Genomic DNA, 20,288 nt, shown 5'->3' with positions numbered 1-20,288 from the left:
TTTGGGAGGCCAAGGTGGGCGGATCACAAGATCAAGAAATAGAGACCATCCTGGCCAACATGGTGAAACCCCGTCTCTACTAAAAATACAAAAATTAGCTGGGTGTAGTGGTGTGTGCCTGTAATCCCAGCTACTCAGAAGGCTGAGGCAAGAGAATTGCTTGAACCTGGGAGGCGGAGGTTGCAGTGAGCCGAGATTGCACCACTGTACTCCAGCCTGGTGTCAAAGTGAGACTCTGTCCCAAAAAAAAAAAAAAAAAAAGTGTTGATAAAATGTCAAAAGATTGTCTTGAATATCCTCTGTAGACAATTATGTTATTTGCATATAATTATTATTTTATTTATTTCTTTTCAATTCCTATGCTTTTATTCCTTATCTTACTGCATTGTTTAGGACCCCCAGAACAATGTGGAATGGATATAATATCATGTCTTGTTCTTGACTTTGAAGAAAGTGTTTCCATCTTTTTCACCATTAAGTACAATATTTGCTGTAGGTTTTTGATATTTAGGATGATCTGATCTATTTCTGGTTTTCTAAGAAGAATATTTTAAAATAAATGAGGGCCAGGCATGGTGGCTCACACCTGTAATCCCAGCACTTTGGGAGGCCAAGGCGGGTGGATCACAAGGTCAGGGGATCAAGACCAGCCTGGCCAACATGGTGAAACCCTGTCTCTACTAAAAATACAAAAATTAGCCAGGTGTGGTGGTGTGCACCTGTAATCCCAGCTACCTGGGAGGATGAGGCTGGAGAATCGCTTGAAGCTGGGAGGCAGGGGTTGAAGTGAGCCAAGATCGTGCTACTGCACTCCAGCCTGGCGACAGAGTGAGATTCCATCTCAAAAAAAAAAGAATGTTTTCCTATAGTTATTGAGGTGATCATTTAAGTTCCTCCATTAATTGGATATGATAGTGAATTATACTAATAGATTTCAAAAAATAAAGTATCATTCACTTCTGGGATTAACACCCCTTGATTATACTGTATTTTCAATGAACTTCAAATATTGTGTTTAGTTTTTGTATATCTATATTTATATGTGAGACAAGTCAGTAACTTTCTGTTCTGGTCCTGCCCTTGTTTGGTTTGAATATCCTCTTTTGATATTCAAGGGAGTTGCCTCCCTACTCATTCTTCAGCTCCTTACAACTCTATGACAACAGCTCTCAAAATGACATCTAAGTGAATAAATTTACATCTAAGTGAATATATTTATTTTCCTCTAAGCCCTATGTTACACCTGTTGTAATCATTTGACACAATTGATCACTTCCTTCTTAAATTGCATTCTTTATTTTAATACACCACTCTCCTTTTCTTATACATCTCTGATTATTCCTTCTCTACCTTCCTTGTGGGCTCATCTTTTCCCTGGACTCTCCCTTATCTATCACTCTACAGATGTTCCTTAAGTGATCTGAGGCATCTTCAATGTTTCAACTACCACCTGTACAGAGATGAATTCCGGTGCTGTACTTTCAGACCTCTCCCCTCAGTTCTAGTATTTTCTGGCTCATTCTGGCTGTCCCAAAGGCACCCAGAACTTCACGTTTAGAATGAAATTTATCATCTTCTCCATTAAAAAAGTTTTACCTCCTGTTGACACAATCTTAGCTCATGACCCCATTATCCATACTTGTCATCTGAAAGAGAGTTGTTTGGTAGTGTCTCTCCTTCATCTCTGAAATCTAATCGGTTACCATGCCCTGAGAGTTTAACTTCCTAAACATTGCTTGACCTGTTCCCACTTCTCCATCTTCACCATCCACACCTCAGAAAGGCCTCTCTTCGTCTTTCACCTGGTCTAGAACAATTTGCTAACAAATTTCCTTTGTTTTGTCTACCTTAAATACAGATATAACAACAGGTGCAACTACAACCCCTTTCTAACTGTTCTCTCTCTAAACACTGAAGCAATTTAGTTAAAACTCTACTCTTGCCCTTCCACTTTTCTGCCTCAAAACCCGTTAGCCTTTCCACATCACAGACAAGATGGTCTACACTTTTTAGAGATAATACTCAGAGTCACCACCATCTACCTTTTACCCCTTTCTGTAGCACATTTATAACTGTTTCCAGCAAATCAAAACTTGTAGTTTCCTATGTAGTCTTTGCACTTTTCCCCTTCTATGTCTTTGCCTATGCTGTTCCTTCTGGAAGCCACATCTGCTTCTATTTCCCTCTCCTACATCTAACCTCAATCCAGTTTCCTTCCCATCAAGAATCTGTCTTGACTAATTCTTCATATCCTTAAAGATCCAACTCAGCTGTCAGCTTATTAAAAAGGCCATTCCTGGATGGGCACAGTGGCTCACATCTGTAATCCCAGTGCTTTGCGAGGAATGAGACAGGAGGATCGCTTGAGCCCGAGAGTTCAGGGTTACAGTGAGCTATGATTGCACCACTTTATTTCAGCCTGGACTTCAGCCTGGGCAATAGAGCAAGACCCTGTCTCAAGAAAAAACAAAAACAAAAACAAAAAAAGTCACTCCTAACTCTGATCTCTTCCAAAGACTTCACTAAGTGCCTCTCTCTTCAGTGATCTCATAAAAGCCATGATTCTTTTTATATTTTGCACTTCCTACATTGTATTCCTACATTGTATCATAAGTATTTGCTTTTGTATCCCCACTGAACTGTGAACTCATGGAGAGGAACAACTGGGTTTTTTCATAGTCAAAGTTCCAGAACCTAGCAGAGTATTTGGCAGAGTATTTGTTGAATTCAATGAATAAGTGATTTAGCTGAATTGGATATGCTCTTTGCAGAAAACTTTTGGTTTTTCTATTATTTAAATTTTGGTTTTCACTAGCCTGCTCATACTACATAGATTTGATAAATTTAATTTTTATTGTTCTGGCTAACCAACTCTAAAAATAATAAAAAACAGTGATCTATCACTGTGGCCAGTATGGTCTACGTTGGAGTATGGAACCACAGGGGAAAACAGAAACAAATAAAGCAGGATAGAATGATCAAAGGAGAGGATCAAAATCAAAACACACACCACCTATTGTTTTAGTCATTTGGGGCTGGTATGACAAAGCACCACAGACTCGATGGCTTATACACAAATGAGAAATTTATTTCTCACAGTTTGGAAGGCTGGAAATCCTACATCAGCATGCTGGCGAGGTTGCATTCTGGTGAGGGTCCTCTTCTGGATTGCAGACTACTGTCTTCTCATTGAATCCTCACATGGCAGAAAGAGGGCAAGGAAGCTTCTGGGGTTCTTTTTATAGGGGCACTAATTCCACTCATTAGGGCACCACCCTCATGACCTAATTAACTCCCAAAGACACTACCATCTAATACCATCGCATTGGGGGATGACATACGAATTTGTCAGGGAGAGGACATAGACATTGTCTGTTGCACCTATCATCTCTAATGAGAGTTTTCACTGATACTATGGTGAGGAGTGATTAATATTTGTCAGCAGAATCCTATTGTCAGTGGCTCTTAGATTATTTGTGAAGTCAAATACCACCTTGCAGTTTAATAAACTCACCTGGAAACCTCATCCCAGGTCTTACGGGAAGTCGATTCTCTCCCAAACTCCCTGAGATTTTTCTGGGCTTCCCATTCTCTTGGTACCTCTGGGTTTGATTTCTGGCTTCTGCTGAATTACCATTCTTCACTCTGCAGTATCTTGCAGCTGTTCCTTTATCTTCTTTTGGCACTGACCCAAGAATGGGTTACAGCTCCTCCTCTTTGATTTCCCATCCCAAATTCATGAGAGGCAGCTGTGTGTGGTAGACTGTTCCTGGCAATTCAAAGATAATGTTTGCCATATAGGGAGGCTACATGGCAAATATGCAATACTCTTTAGCAGCCAATTTAAAACTGAAAACTTGATTTCCTTGTTCTATTTCCACCAACCCAAATGTAAGCTTCCTGACATTTTGCTCAGCCTCCTCTCCCACTCTGCCTCCTGCCTTACCACTTCTCTCTTCTTCCCATACCTCCCAATAATTGCTTATACAGAATGATTTTGTGATTTTTTTTCTGCTCTTGGCTCTGCAGAATACGATTTTGTGATCTTTCTATTGTTTTTTCCCCCAACCTATACAGAGCCTCACCTACCACCCCTTAGGCATCTCTCAATATATTATTCTAAATAAAGACAATTACTTACCTAAAAAGAACTCATGTACCAGTTTGCAAAATCATAATTTCTATTTCCCACTACATTTCTATTTAGAGTGTGTATATATTTATGTTTCAGCTAACTATTTAATAAAATCAACATTGATCATTTTAATCCATGTGATTATTTCTTCTCATCTAAATATTTTGTTTTGTCATAAGATCTTAACACTTTAAGTCCAGGCACAGTGGCATATACTTGTAATCTTAGCACTTTGGGAAGCCAAGGTGGGAGAATTGCTTAAACCCAGGAGTTTGAAACTAGCTTGTGCAACATGTTGAGACTCCTGTCTCTACAAAAATAAAAATCAGCTGAGCATGGTGGCACATACCTGTAGTCCTAGCTACTTGGGAGGCTGAGGCAGGAGGATCACTTGAGCCCAGGAGGTTGAGGCTGCAGTAAGCTATGATGGCACTGCTGCACTGCAGCCTGGGAGACAGAGCAAGACTCCATCTCTAAACAAAACAAACCAAAACAAAACACTTTTAGTTATAGCTAATGATTGGTGCCCAAATGAGGTGATACTAAGCAACATAGATTGTCACCCCAGTGTTCAGGTTGGGACAATCAAACAAAATAGTAGTTTTTAAGAATTATGTCTGAACTGGGCCTCAAAATATTCTCAGCTCATTCCTTTTAAATAATACATGTATTTTATACGTGTATATGTGGCCAATCTGAATGGAATACTTCTGAACAACAGCAAATATTGATGGTGCCTAAACTTTTAGAATCCCAGAAATACCCTCTTTTGCAAATACCTGAATTCATTCCTTCCGGCAAATATTTGTTAAGAGCCTACTGTGGGTCAGGCACTATGGTAAACCCTGAGGACTAATGGAGAAGAAAAGAGTTGAACTCTCTGCTCTTGTGGAGCTTATATTCTAGAGGGAAACATGGTCAATAGGAAGGAAATAGGAAGTTACATATAGTGGTAAGTTCTATGAAGAAAGTCAACACGGTGAGTTAATAAAGAACAGGTCGGGGGCGGTAGCTCATGCCTGTAATCCCAACACTTTGGGAGGCTGAGGCAGGCCCGCCTCAGCTTACAATATAACTTTATTGTAAAAATACAATAAAGTTAGCCGGGCGTAGTGGCATGCGCCTGTAGTCCCAGCTGCTTGGGAGACCGAGGCAGGAGAATCACTTGAACCTGGGAGGCAGAGATTAAGTGAGCTGAGATTGTGCCAGGGCACCTCCAGCCTGGGTGACAGAGTGAGACTCTGTCTCAAAAAAAAAAAAAAAAAAAAAAAAACAAGTAGTGGGTGGAGGGAGGTACTCTTGATAGGGTAGTTTCAGATGTCTTCCTTGAGCTTTGCTTGATCTGATGAGAACTAAAAAACAAAAAGAGAGGGGGAAATCAGTTAAGATTGCATACGCATTCATTGAATTGACTGAAAAAAGAAAAGAGGCAATAGTCCTGGAAAAAGATGGTGGCTTGGACTAGGGTTGTGGCATTTGAAAGAGAAGAAAAAAGATATAGTCAAGATATATTTGGGAGGCAGATCCATAGTAATATTTGCTGGTGGATTATATATGTGGGATGTGAAAAACAAAATCAGGGATAACTTCTATGTATGTGGCCTGGGAGACTATATAGTTCATTTTGACACTAAGATGAAGAAGACTAGAAGAAGAACAGGTTTGAGTCAGTGTTCCATTATGAACCTATAGGTTTGAAACGTCTCTTGGACTTTCAAATAGAAATATTGGTTTTATGGGGAATGGTTAGTGTGTGTGATATGGTTTGGCTCTGTGTCCCCACCCAAATCTCATCTTGTAGCTCTCATAATTCTCACGTTTTGTGGGAGGGACCCAGTGGGAGATGACTGAATCACGGAGCTGGGTCTTTCCCATACTGTTCTTGTGATAGTGAATGGATCTCATGAGATCTGATGGTTTTTAAAATGGGAGTTTCTCTTCACAAGCTCTCTCTCTTTGCCTGCTACCATCCACGTAAGATGCAACTTGTTCCTCCTTGCATTCTGCCATGATGGTGAGGCCTCCCTAGCCATGTGGAACTGTAAGTCCAATAAACCTCTTTCTTTTGTAAATTGCCCAGTCTCGGGTATGTCTTTATCAGCAGCGTGCAAATGGACTAATGCGGGCTGGAAATACATGTTTGGAGTAGTCAGCACACAGATGCTATTTAAAGTGTCAGAATTGAATGTGCTGTCTTAAAGAGAGAGATATACTTAGAGAAGAAGGCCCAAGACTGAGCACAGAGGCACTCCAACATATAGAGGTCAGGTAGAAAAATAGGAGACAGAAAAGGACTGAGAAGGAGTAGACAGTGAGGCAGGATAAAGCCAAGAGAGTGTGGTGCCTTGAAAGTCAAGGAAGAGTTGGTCAGCAATTAAGTTAGAACAGAGAGGCATGTCCACTACGTATTGTATACCCAGAGCAAGAATCTCCCTAGTCTATAAGCTTTCTTAGCCTGAAAATACAGGTTAGAAAGGGTTTATCACATCAACCCTTTCAGGAAAGATTTTGCATCCTAATTGGGTGCCTGAAGAGGCATCAGGTCAGGGCATGATCGTGTATTATGGGTTTTTCCAGGCTTGTGATTGAACATGCAGTGGTAGTCAGTGAACATGTGACTCTGAGCTGCCTCAATGCTGACATAAATGTGTTGGCTGATTGTTAGTAGATAATTCCAAAAGATCTCTGTGATGAGAACAAAGTGTAAAGACATGATTATAAAATTAGTATGGAAGTTTCACAATTTTCATGGTGAAAGCAGGATTGTCTTTGTCAAATTGTATCCAATTCTTTTTTGCAGAAGACATTGATCATTAGGAGTAAGGAGTGGGTACCTCTTTATCATCTTTGTGGAGTCCCTGTGGGTAAATCTAGCTCCCAATTGAAAGCAGAAGCATTGGTGGTGGAAAGAAACACAACTTTTCATTTTTACGTTACTATAAACAGTAATGACATTCTAGAAACCATTCCTGTCATTTCAAGTCCTGTGCCAATGTAGGATACAGCCATTTTGATAAAGGCTGTTTTATCATAGTCAAGTTTGCTGACACACAGCTTTGGCACAGCCATTTTGATGCCAAGAACATCTTGATGTGGCTGCCTTGATGTGGTTGTTTTGATATGGGAACATTTTGACTCTGCCTAAAAACAAATGAATAAACTCTCGCTTAGAAAAAAAGTATGTTTAAGTAATGCGCCTGAGAAATATCTTTATCCACTCCCTGAGCCCCTCTCACCCTTCAGCCCCCATGAATAGAAGCCAGACTGCAGAGGTAAACAGTAGGACCCTTGAAAGGAAAAAAAATCATCACTGTAGGGGAGAGAAGAGACTGGAACAGGGGACCTGACCCAGCAACACAACCTGAAGGAAAAGAAAGATGGTTCTGGTAAAGCCTAACCGTTTTCAAACCCATCCTGACACAGCTCCTTGAAGAAGTCATCCAACACATTCATACAACACCGAAAGGGGATCAAGGGGCTCTGCTGTAAGACAAACCTCACTCCCATTCAAGAGCTCACAGGAGCTGTGCAGGACTAGGCATTTCTCTGACAAGACATGTACCATTGAATGAAGAACAGCACCACTGAGCAGAAAGATTTAAAAAGCCACAGCACTGCACACCCAAACAGTAGGCAGCAACCACAGACTGCCAAGTGACAGAGTTGGCGGGGGGCGCATGGAGAAATCAGATGATTGAGTTTGGGGTTGATCTAGGGTTGACATTTTGTCATTTGGGTGTAACTAGACACTAGAGCGAGGGAAGCAAAATGCCTCAGGCTTGTTGTCCCACTCACACCATTAGGGATCTAAAGTGTCCTATCTTGTTGCCTCTAGTAGTTGAAAAGAGAATATAAATTGCCTTCCTCTAAAGTAAATCCTTTTCCTCTCTAATAATTCTCTCTTTAAGCAACAATAGAACTGAAACATTTACTCTGGGAAGCCAATTAAATCATTAATATGATTAATGGTATAATTTATCCAGTACCAGGTATTCATATCACTTAAGCTCATGAAATAAAATATTAAATATTTTTAAAAAGATGAATCTGTCTATTTCTGTCATCATTATCTCTTTAAATATTTGAAATGTCATTTAATTGAATTTTTAAATGTTCATGGAGAGTATTGAATGATATGTAATAGGAAAATCTATACGGTGCATGTGATTTGTTTCGTGGAAATATTAATTTCTCCTATCTCCAATGCCATTTACTTCATCTTCCACTGCAAGGATTTTCTGTTTTCTTTTCATTTCAGTCTGTTCTAAATACTCTGATTTTAATTTAGGTCAGCAAATACATATTAAATACTACTATTACCAGTCACTTTGCTAGGTACTATAGAGGAAAAAAAATATATAAATATGAATCAGAAATATTCCCTGCCTTCAGGGAATATATTGAGGGAGACAGGTTTGACTTTTTGCAAAATACAAAATAAATAAAGATATCATTGGGCACTTTTCTTATGCATTTAAATATCATCTGATACATTTCAGGTGTGGTAAGCTAGCACAATCAAAGTTATTGGGACCACAATGACTGGAGCAATTAAACCCTGTCTGAAGGAAGAAAAGGAAAATGACATTTAACTCTATGAGCCTACTCTGTCATAAGCACTGTGCTAAATATTTTATGTAAATTATCTCATTTAGTCCTCCCAACAACCCAGTTTTACAAAGGATGAAAGAACAGCTCAGTAACATTAGGTAACTTTCCTAAGTCACACAGCTTGTTTGGTATGAAGACCAAATTCAAACCTAGCAGAAGCCATACTCTTTTCAGTCACCTCAAGGAAGGTAGTGGTATGGGTTACAGTTGAGTTAAGAGGACAACTGGCAGCTTCTGATTTAGACCAGACTGTAATGTCTGAAAGAAAGACTTTGGGTTAATAAAACTTTATGAAAAGGAGTAAAACAAATAGTAGTCATAATCAATCTAGATCCACCGCTGGGCAATTGGTGGGCACGTGATCACAGGGATCAAAATGACAATTTGTACACATGAATAAAGTGTCCAAGTTGTTGATGAAAGTAACAAAAGAGAGTAATAAAAACATAATGTTTACCTTTCAAAATGACTGTACCCATCCTTTAGCTTCTTGAATCTATAATGGAAGGTTACCTTTTGTTCCAATGAGAAAAATTAATAATAATAATAACATCTATTGAACACTTACCAATGCTGGGCTTCATGCTAAATACATGTGCCCTACATACATGTAGAATAGAGATTAAGATTTACAACAAGATTCAGCAGGTTCAAATCTTGTTTTCACCGCATGTTAGTTATTACCCGCTACAAGTTACTCAACCTCTCTGGGCCTCAATTCCTTCATCTAAAAAGTGAGGATGTGATAAATAAACACCTGGTAAAAGTTAGCGATTACGCAGGTGGGATATGTTTAACTACTGCACCAGTTGGAAAGGGAATTTTCTTAGTACACTGGCCCATCAATAAGTCCAGGCTTTCTTCTTTGGGGCTCTCTGCACATAGGGTAAGCAGGACCAAGCAAAGTCTCAGAGCATGGTTGCCATCACTCCTGCTGGAAGGTCCTTGTGTGATGAGAGGATGTCTGTTGTAGAAGAGACACCCTCCACTAATGCCAAAGGCAAGTTGAGAGCCACAGGTGCCGAACAAAGCTCAGGGAAGTGAGGCAGACTGCTCCCACTTGTGCCTGGCTGCTCCAACAATACCCATCATGATATCTGTGATAGCCAGCCTCTGAAATAATTCCCAATGATCACCATCTCCTAGTATTCTCATTCTCATGCAAACCCCTTCCATATTGTACCAGAGATGGTTATATAATAAGACAGAAGAATGTGGCAGAAATGATGGTATGACATCTAAGATTAAGTAATAAAAGATACTGTTGCTTTCATCTTGGTCTCTTTCTCTTTTCTCTCCTTGTCTTTCCTCTCCTCTCTCTTAGATCACTCACTATAAGGAAAGCCAGTTACTATGTCTTGAACGTCCCTACGGAGAGGCCCATGTGGTGAGAAACTGAAGCCTCCTGCTAATAGCCATGTAAATGAGCTTGAAGCAGGTCCTACAGCTCCAATCAAGCCTGTAGATGACTGCAACCCAGCCAGTGGCTTGACTGCAATCTCACGAGAGGCTCAGAGCCACAAATACCCAGTTAAGCCCCTTTTTGACTCCTGCCCCTGAAACTGTGATATAATAAATGTTTGTTTTCTTTGACTACTAAGTTTTGGGGTAAATTGTTACAGAGCAATAGATAACTAATAGAATATCCCCTTTGCTGAGCTGTCCCTTATTCTTACGGGCTTGGTTCTGATTAAGTCTGGACTTCTCTCCAGTGACTCAGACACACACACACACACACTTCTCTCAGCTTCTTTCTTTTCTCTCCAGAAAGGAGAGAGTCTTTTCTACTCTTCAGGGCCCATCAGTTGTCTCAGAGACAATTCCTCCCTTGCTATTGGCTTAAAATACATCCCCTGACATCCTTTTCTTAATGGATTTAGGGGGTGTCAAATTAGGAAGATACTTTTTGTTTTTTTTTTCCCCCACCAGTTCCACTCCCTGCTCTGCCCCATTTTCCTTCAAAGAATATACCACAAAGAACAGTTCCAGAAAGAGAATTAGTTAATAACTTAAAAGTTAATATATCAAAAAACATTATTACACCAAATATGTTACCTCCTTTAACAACCCTATGAGATAAGTGTTCTTATCATGACCATTTTACAGGTAAAAAGTTACCTTGCTTTTGATCACATGGATGGCAGGTGGCCCAACCGGGATTGAACCCCCAGGGTGACCACGTCCAGAGTCTGTGCTTTTAACTATCAAGTAATTCTACCTCCTTATACTAGTTATACTGATATAGTGACTATAGATTCTAAAGAAAAAATGATAGGCCAGGCACGGTGGCTCCCGCCTGTAATCCCAGCACTTTGGGAGGCTGAGGCGAGCAGATCATGAGGTCAGGAGATCGAGACCATCCTGGCTAACACGGTGAAACCCCGTCTCTACTAAAAATACAAAAAATTAGCCAGGCGTGGTGGCATGAACCTGTAGTCCCAGCTACTCAGGAGGCTGAGGCAGGAGAATCACTTGAACCTGGGAGGCGGAGGGTGCAGTGAGCTGAGGTCGTGTCACTACACTCCAGCCTGGGTGACAGAGCAAGACTCTGCATCAAAAAAAAAAAAAAAATGGAAAAAATGATATTTGTGGAGTCTGCATATTTACTGTAAATATATCACTTATAATGAATCATTAATTAATATTAATTTCAAGAAATTTTTTTAGGCTATGTCCCAACAAAGAGCTGATATGTCTACGTATGTTTCAAACTTAGCCGTGGAACAGGATAAAGTGCTTTCCCAGGCAAGCTTCTGGGTCTCATACAAAGCAAGGAATTTGTCTAAAAGTCTATGTCAGAGTGAAGGAAGTCCTCCTACTTTACTCCAGACCCAGCTGGGCCCCTTGTAACATGTTCCCTTTCTTTCTCCAAAGCAGCATTCTCCCATCTTCTCCACTCTTCAGAAATCTTCAACCATCCCTCCCACCCACAAACATCAATCATGTCCCCATCACTCTCATGACTCAACACCCACTAATAGGGAAAATACAAGCCACCCGATGATAACCACTTCAACTTCCCACCACATGCTAAAGCCTGGCCTCCCACCAGACTATGGAAACATTCCTCTTTTCTGCAGCTAAGGCCCCTGCCTGTTCTTTGGATCTCAAACTCTTACTTTCTCAGGAATCTTGCCCTATTGATTTCTCCCTCTCTTCCTTCTCCACGTTTCCCTCTCCTACGACATTATTTCAATATTTAAAATGTTCAAATCTCTGCTTAGTAAATGCAAAACAAACAAAAGCCCTCCCATGGCCTCTGCTCTTTCTTTCTGCCCCTTTTCAACCAGTTTTCAGAAATTGTCTACACTTGGCGTCACTACTTTCCTACCTCCCACTCACTCCTCACCCCACCACATTTCAGCTTATGCCATCAACACTTCTCTCAATCTGCTATCACCAAGGGCACCGATAAACTCCCTGTTGCAAAATCCCAGGGACACTGTTTACTCCGTTTACTTCTTCGCTTCTCAATGTTTGACACTACTGTTTCTTTTGAGCTGCTCTCTTTGCTTGGCTGGATTTTCTTTCTACCTCTCTGGCTATGCTTTTCTTGTGTGCTCCTCTTCCCCTGGCCATCTTTTCCCCTGGGTGTTCTGTACTGGGGCATCTTCATTTCTCAATCTACACACTTTCCCTGGGTGGGATTATCTATTCCTTTGGCCTAGATTACCATCTATTTGCCTATGACTCCCATATTTATAATTCTGGCCTAGATCTCCCTTGTGAGCTTATATACCTCAAATATGTACATACCTAAAATATGTACATATCAACCTGCCTCCTGGACATTTCCACTTAGATATCCTACAGCAGGGGCCCCCAACCCCTGGGCCTTGGACTGGTTGCGGTTTGTGGCCTGTTAGGAACCGGGCCACACAGCAGAAGGTGAGCAGCACCATGAGCTCCCGTTACTGCCTGAGCTCCATCTTCTGTCAGAGTAGTGTGGAAATTAGATTCTCACAGGAGCACCCACCCTATTGTGAACTGCACATGCGAGGGTTGTATGCTCTTTATGAGAATCTAACTAATGCGTGATGATGTGAGGTAGAACAGTTTCATCCTGAAACCATCCCTCCACCCCACCAATGAAACCGGTCCCTGGTGCCAAAAAAGCTGGGGCTGTCATATAGGCACTTCAAACTCAATTGCTCCAAATTCACCTGCTTTTGCCTCCTAACCTGCTCTTTCTCTTGGGTTTCCACACAACCAGTTGCCTAAGCCTAAAATGTGGGTGTCCTTCCTAAATTATTCTCCCTCATATGTGCCCCATTCCTTTTTTTTTTTTTTTGAAATAGGGTCTCTCTGTCACTTAGGGTGGAGTGCAGTGGCACAATCATCGCTCACGGCAGCCGTGACCTCCTGGGCTCACATGATCCTCCCACCTCAGCCTCCAGAGTAGCTGGGACTATGGGTGTATGCCACTACCCCCAGCTAATTTTCTTTTTCTTTTTTTTTTTTTAGGAGATGAGGTCTCTTGCTATGTTGCCCCAGCTGGTCTGAAACTCCCGGCCTCAGGTGATCCTTCCACCTTGGCCTCCCAAAGTGCTGGAATTAGAGGTGTGAGCCACCACCCCATTTCTAATCAAGTTTGACAATATCTCTTAAATATACCTGGAATCCATCCACTATTTCCATGTTTACTACCACTGTCCAGACCAAGTCCCCATCTCCTCTACCCAGAATTACTACAGGCATCTCCCAACTGATCTTGCCTCCAGTTTTCCCTTCCCTAATTCATTCTACATCCTGCAGCCAGAGTGATCTTTTCTTGAGATAGGGTCTTGCTCTGTCATCCAGGCTGAAGTGCAGTGGTGTGATCATGGCCTACTGCAACCTTGACATCCCGGATTCAAACAATCCTCCCACGTCAGCCCCCGAGTAGCTGGAACTACAGGTGCACAACATCACACTTGGCTAATTTTTAATTTTTTTTTGTAGAGACAGAGTCTTGTTATGTTGCCCAGACTGGTCTTGAACTCTTGGGCTCAAGTGGTCCTCGTGCCTTGGCCTCCCAAAATGCTGGGATTACAAGCATGAGCCACTTCATCTGGCCCAGAATGATCTTTATAAAGTGTAAATCCTTCAGGATGGAGCTCTGATTTCCTGGTGTGGCATGTGTGGCCTCTCATGACCCAGTCATCTTTTAGCAAGCTCTCCTTTGTTCCCTTCCCACTCCAGCCTTCTATCCAGCCTTGATGAACTGATTCTGGATTTTCTGCTAGAAAGCTGTCCTTAGTCTCAATAAGATAAAGTCTTACTAACGCTTCCTCTGGGGTACCTCCTCTTCTCTATCAATCTCCATGTTGTCTATGTTTCTGCCTACTGTGGATGAAGTTAAAGTACTTTCTCAGACAGGCTCTTGAGTCTCACACAAAACAGGCAACTTGTCTAAAAATGTATGTCATGATGGTGGGTAGCTTGGGTCAATATATCTTTTAAATGTTTCCTGCTTTTCTACACCTCCTTCTCTCATAGTTCATATTTTTCTTCTCTCTTTGCCTCAAGGCATGTGAGGCCATGGTAATCAAATATAGCTGGTCCTCAAACAACATTGTTTCATTCAACATCATTCATTACAATGTTGATGAGAAAAATAATTGATTCTCAGACCAGGTGACTGTCTGTGTGGAGTGTGCATACTCTCCCATGTCTTCCTGAGTTTCTCTAGGTACTCCAGTTTCCTGCCATATCCCAAAAATGTGCATGCTAGGTGAACTGGCATGTTTTTAGTAAAGACAGGGTCCCCCTATGTTGCCCAGGCTGGTCTCAAATTCCTGAGCTCAATCTATCCTACCACTCAGTCTCCCAAAGTGCTGAGATTATAGGCTTGAGCCACCATGCCCAGCCTGCTGTTATTACTTCTAAAGTCAGATACTGTATCATTTATCCCCATACGGTTATTTACTCATTATTTATAAAATGAATATTTGTGTCTTAAACCAAAATTCTTAACATTAACCAGTGAGTGAACATTAAATCTATTACACTAAGCACTTTGCATAAAAATTATACCACCTTGGTTGCTGGTCACTCGGAGCTTTTTGAAAATGAGGTCATTCTATTTCTACCCAAGCACTCAGGGAATTATATTCCCTTGAGGAAGGAGGTCTGAATCAAACAGGACACCTCAAGGTTCCTGAAGGCGTCATGACTGAGACTGAGGTAATGTCTTCTTTACATAAACGTGACTGTTTAAAGCAAGTAAACATCAAGATAACTGTTTTAACTTGTTTTCCAGTAATTTAAGAGGACTGGGCCCTCGGTTCTTCCAGTGTCACAGACACCTGCAATCTCACGCATCCTGCCTTAGGAGAGGGCTGAGTTCTGCAGGTGCTTTCCTTTTCCAGAGTTACAGAAGCCAGGCCTTAAGTTCAAGCTTCACAAGCTTGGGATTTAAAAGTCAAGTTTTTGGCTCTCGCCTGTAATCCCAGCACTTTGGGAGGCCGAGGCGGGCGGATCACAAGGTCAGGAGATCGAGACCACGGTGAAACCCCGTCTCTACTAAAAAATACAAGAAATTAGCCGGGCGCGGTGGCGGGCGCCTGTAGTCCCAGCTACTCAGGAGGCTGAGGCAGGAGAATGGCGTAAACCCAGGAGGCGGAGCTTGCAGTGAGCCGAGATCGCGCCACTGCACTCCAGCCTGGGCGACAGAGCGAGACTCCGTCTCAAAAAAAACAAAACAAAACAAAACAAACAAACAAAAAAAAGTCAAGTTTTAATAACAGAAGTAGTGCCTCTAGATGCTTAGTTTGTTTGGTCAGGGGAGAGAAAGAAACAGAATAGTATTGTATAACAGCGTTGGATTTGTTTCCAAGGACACAATGTAAGAGGGAACTGAGGTGACTTAAGAGAAGTTTCAGAGTAGGAGGAAAAGCTGGAACAGGCATATTTATAGCACCAACCTGCCATGTATATATGTAAATAAATAAATGTGCATCCTACTCTTTTTACTGCTTGTCTTCCTTATTGGCCTCCTACCTCTTGAGGGGTTAGACAGACACCGACACAGTATTTCTGTCTCCACAAAGAAAGGCTGGCGTCTAGGGAAATGACCTTGATAGACAACTACAAACACAATATCAATCAGAGCAATGTGCTCTTCATTGTGCCCCGTTCCCAATATTCCAAAACAACCCCAGAAGAGAGGCAAAAAAAAAAAAAAAAAAAAAAAAAAAAAAAAACACAATCACTGGCCATCTAACAAGTGTGCATATACAGGTAAAATATTCTAACAAGGTCCAAAAATGACCCAACTCCTGCCTCCAAAGAAAGTGATTTTTAAAGATCGGCTAACTCCTAACAGATTTCACAGGCAGTGCTTCTCCGCCAAATGGTTTCTGTCTTGGTATCATAGAACAAGGTGTTAAGGAAGATAAGTCAGGGATTTAATCCATATATAACTAGACACCTTTACTCTTTGTAAATAGTGACACAACCTTTACTCCTAGGACAGCTGTCTTGCAAAGAGCTGTGCTCCAGAGAGTCTGGGGCAGAAAGGGAAAATGAAAAATGAGTACCAGCCTATTGTCAGTAATGGGAAAAGAAAGTACCAACTCACAATCACAGCCTATTGGCAATAAGAGTGGCACATTACATTACTTTGTCCCACACTCTCATTGGACCTGAGCATTATTTTTTAAGTCAAGTGAATACTTGATTTCAAAAAGACCAGTATTCTAAATGTTGCCCAAATAAATGTCCTCAAACAGACGTTCCTGCCAGTGCAAAAAATATTTTCTGTGTGAAGGTTGAACACGGAAAGGGGAGCCCCTTGTTGCTGCTTGCATAAGAGCCTCTGTGGACAATTTAGCTGCTGTTTTACAAGTCAAAGCTGGCCTTTCACAGGCAGCATTGGTGCCTCCATGTGAGACTGGAAAATTGAGCTGCTCTTTCTCCGCCTCTAGTGACCTGCTGAGTAATAAAGGTTTGTGGAGTTGCTTTGTTTCTTTCTCTTTTTTGTTGTTTTAAAATCAGAGCTAAGCTGACAGTCTTCATGAGGATGGTGGGGAGGGCAAGGGCAAGTTAAAATCCACCTCCAGCTCCCCGGGGAAGGAAGAAGCTGAGAGGCTCATTCCTGTCAGCAGGTGTGAGTCAGACACACAGGGAGCAGCAAAATTGAGTAAGAAGGTGCCATTTTGTCGTCAATGTTTCCACCACCACCGCACAGAAATAAATAGTTTGAGAAAATGATCCAGCATGAAAGAAAGATCTGGTTGGGAGTCAGACAGAATAGAAAGTCCCCATGGAATGCTGCTTCATTACGCAATCCTTCCTTTCACCGAGGGATTCCAACTTTTGGCGGAACCAATTTGACAAGCAAGGGCTGACAGCCTGGGAACCAGCAAAGCTGGTCTCCAAAGTGATTAGTCACTTTGAAGCTTGGTCCTACCATTGAATTGTTACTTGGTATAAGAAGGAGAACTTGGTTAGCCTTGAGTCTCGGTTTTTAAGTCTGGAAACTGGGATCAGTAATCTTCACCAACAGATGAATGTTTCTAAGTAATGCTTGGGTTGGAGACACCATCATTCCCCTTTTTAACTATTCCCCCAAATGTTCCTGGAGACACTCTTTTTCTCTTCCTGTGTATTTTACACTGAAGGTTTGCCTTTCCCTCTCTGCTCACTGCTGGAGGGATGGTGAATGGCTCGATGTTTAGATATCCCACACTAACTTAGCTTCAAAGGAACCTAAATATACTCAGGACAGAATTGTCCCATAAATGGCTATGAATGTTACCAATTTCATAATGGAAAAGACTGGAAATTAACCTGGCAGTTTTCTTCTATTATTCTTCATTTTTGTATGCTTCAGCTTTAACTGTTTAGCAAGTTATGCATAGTTTATTTGGAAGATATTTTGAAAGGAGGACCTAAAATATAGTTCATCCCAGACAGTGGGAGGGTTATCTATAATTCCTTCCACTTGTTTCATTATAAAATCCAGAATTTTAAACACAGAACTCTACCAACTATTATTTTACAATTTAGCGGCTCTCCATTGAATATATATTTTTGGATGCCTACTCCAGACTTACTAAAGAAGAATCTCTTAGGATCTTGGGCAAGTATAATTGTGAAGGCATCCCATGTGATTCTGATCCACACACTTGGATAAGAACCATGGATAAGTTACTTGGATCAAATGCACCCCAAGTGACCCTGGTGCACCCTTCCCTTTCTCCACTGATGCTTTTTCCTTCCTCTCGGTTGCTCAGGCCAAATGCTTTGCAGTTGTCCTTGATGTAACTCTTATTCTTGCATTCCACATCTAATCTATCAGCAAATCTTGTTGGCTCTACTTTCAAAATATATCCAGAAAAAAATATATATGTTTACATACCTAGGATTAATCACTTTTGCTGATACACTGTCCTAGTCTATTTTCTACAAGGCAGCCGGTATGGTTCTGTAAAAATTTAAATGAGATCCCTTCATTCCTTTGCTCAAAAATCTCCCATGGTTCCCTCTTTTGCTCAGAGTCAAAGGCAAAGTCCTTACCATGGCACACAGGGCTCTGCTGAGCTGGAGTCTGTCACCTCTCTCCACTCTCCTCCTATGCTCTCCTACTCCAATCATAGCAGCCTCTTTGTTGTTCTAGGCACATTTTCTTCTCAAGTCATCTACATTGGCTCTTCTCTCTTTTGGAAAAGTTCTTCTCCATAGATGTCTACATGGCAAACTCCATCACTTCATTCATTCATTCATTCATTCATTCATTAGAAACAGGGTCTTGTTACCCAGACTGGTCTTGAACTTCTAGCCTCAAGTGACCATCTCACCTCTGTCTCCTGAGTTGCTGGGATTACGGGTGCAAGCCACTGCACCCAGCTTTCCATCACTTCCATCAAGTCTTTTTCAACTGTCACCTCAATGACCACCTCATGGTTACCCTAACCACCCTAATTGAATTGCAACCTGCCTCCTTCACCACAACTCTTCCCAGTTGCCCTTATTTTTATCTATATTTTCCCCCCAAAGCCCTTATCAGCTTTCAATATATTATATAACCTACTTATTGTTCTTTATCTTCCTCAGCTAGACTATAAGCCCCACAAGGGCAGGAATCTGTGTTTGTTTCATCCACGAATATATCTGAATCACCCAGAATACTACCTAGCATGTACTCAATAAATATTTGTAGAATTCGATACATAAAGATTTTTAAATCCAGAGAGAGCAAACCAGGTAAGTGATACACCTTACAGAATGCTGCCTCAACACGTTTGCTCCTAATTGGGTTTGCTGCTATGGGGACAATCATAGCTTATATATTTTAAGACTTTTGTGGTGCTATATCTTACAAATGCCATAAAATATGCTACTCCTGTTTTGGAAGTCAAGAACTAAGAGTTGTTGAACTACTTCTACAAGAACAGCTCACAACCAAATCTATATCGTTGCTGGAAATTTCACTTTAGCAGCACACCCGCATGGCCGGGCGCGGTGGCTCACGCCTGTAATCCCAGCACTTTGGGAGGCCGAGGCGGGCGGATCACAAGGTCAGGAGATCGAGACCACGGTGAAACCCCGTCTCTACTAAAAATACAAAAAATTAGCCGGGCGCGGTGGCGGGCGCCTGTAGTCCCAGCTACTCAGGAGGCTGAGGCAGGAGAATGGCGTAAACCCAGGAGGCGGAGCTTGCAGTGAGCCGAGATCGCGCCACTGCACTCCAGCCTGGGCGACAGAGCGAGACTCCGTCTCAAAAACAAAAACAAAAACAAAAACAAACAAACAAACAAACAAACAAACAAAAAGCAGCACACCCGCATGTTCAGAGTGAAATAGAATAAGGCATTAGTCCTGTGACCTCCAGTCTCTACCAAGTCAGTGGGAGTTAAAAGCCAAATTGTCGGAGCGTCCTTTTCTGAAGTGAGTTAGTACTGGAAACTCAAATGCCAAAAAAGAGAGAGAGAAAGAGAGAGGGAGGAAGGGAGAGAGAGATTATACTTCACATATCTATTTTTATGTTATCGGGCTTCATCACAATCTCCGCCTAAAACTGTTAACCCAGCAGGACAGAGAGATCTCAGCAGCCCTCACTTACCTGGTGGAAACCACGGTCTCAGAAAGCCCTCCGCCTTCCCCCCTCACAGGACAATGCTCCTAATTAGCTTCACCATATTTCCCAGAGAACAAAAGCTCCCCACCCCTTACAGGAAAAGCTTTTGCAGGAGATATCTCACTGGGGAAGCGCCAGGCACACAACAGGGAGAGGAGAACATACAGGCTGTTCTGAGCTCTGCAAAGAGACACAAACTCTGGATTCTCTAGGGAGTCTCAGAGGTTAGCCCAGCACATTTTTTCTCCACGTGACAAGCACGTGCTTCACATACCCTGAGGTGGCCAACTTCAGAGGGTCCCTTTCTTCCTCTCTCTCCTTCAGTCACTAGCTGGGGGGCTGGGGTTAGAAACCTTGGGGGTGGCAAAATAAGCTGGAATAATCTTTAGAATTGAGTATCTGAGAAGCAGTAGGAGAGGAACAGGGAGTTTATTTCAGGTGACAGACATAGAGCAGGCCCCTATTTTTTTTTTTTTTTTC

At 41.8% G+C, this 20,288-nt stretch overlaps 1 long non-coding RNA gene across 2 annotated transcripts; it reads right to left on the bottom strand.

Annotated features, from left to right (window-relative positions):
- Nucleotides 1–3,067: 3,067 nt before the first annotated feature.
- On the bottom strand, nucleotides 3,068–19,987 carry LOC105484486 (uncharacterized). 2 transcript variants are annotated; one of them, XR_011611340.1, is made up of 3 exons: nucleotides 19,794–19,987; nucleotides 4,485–5,487; nucleotides 3,068–3,769 (listed from the first exon to the last, which is right to left on the bottom strand). It is a non-coding gene; the product is annotated as an uncharacterized lncRNA (long non-coding RNA). The 2 variants fall into 2 exon arrangements; XR_989007.2 differs by having other exon boundaries at nucleotides 4,485–4,608.
- Between the last annotated feature and the right edge of the window lie 301 nt (nucleotides 19,988–20,288).

This window comes from Macaca nemestrina, chromosome 1, assembly GCF_043159975.1.
Source record: "Macaca nemestrina isolate mMacNem1 chromosome 1, mMacNem.hap1, whole genome shotgun sequence".
NCBI classification, from domain to species: Eukaryota; Metazoa; Chordata; class Mammalia; order Primates; family Cercopithecidae; genus Macaca; species Macaca nemestrina.
Note: the sequence above shows the minus strand (reverse complement) of the source record. Positions and strands in the feature narration are given on the sequence as shown.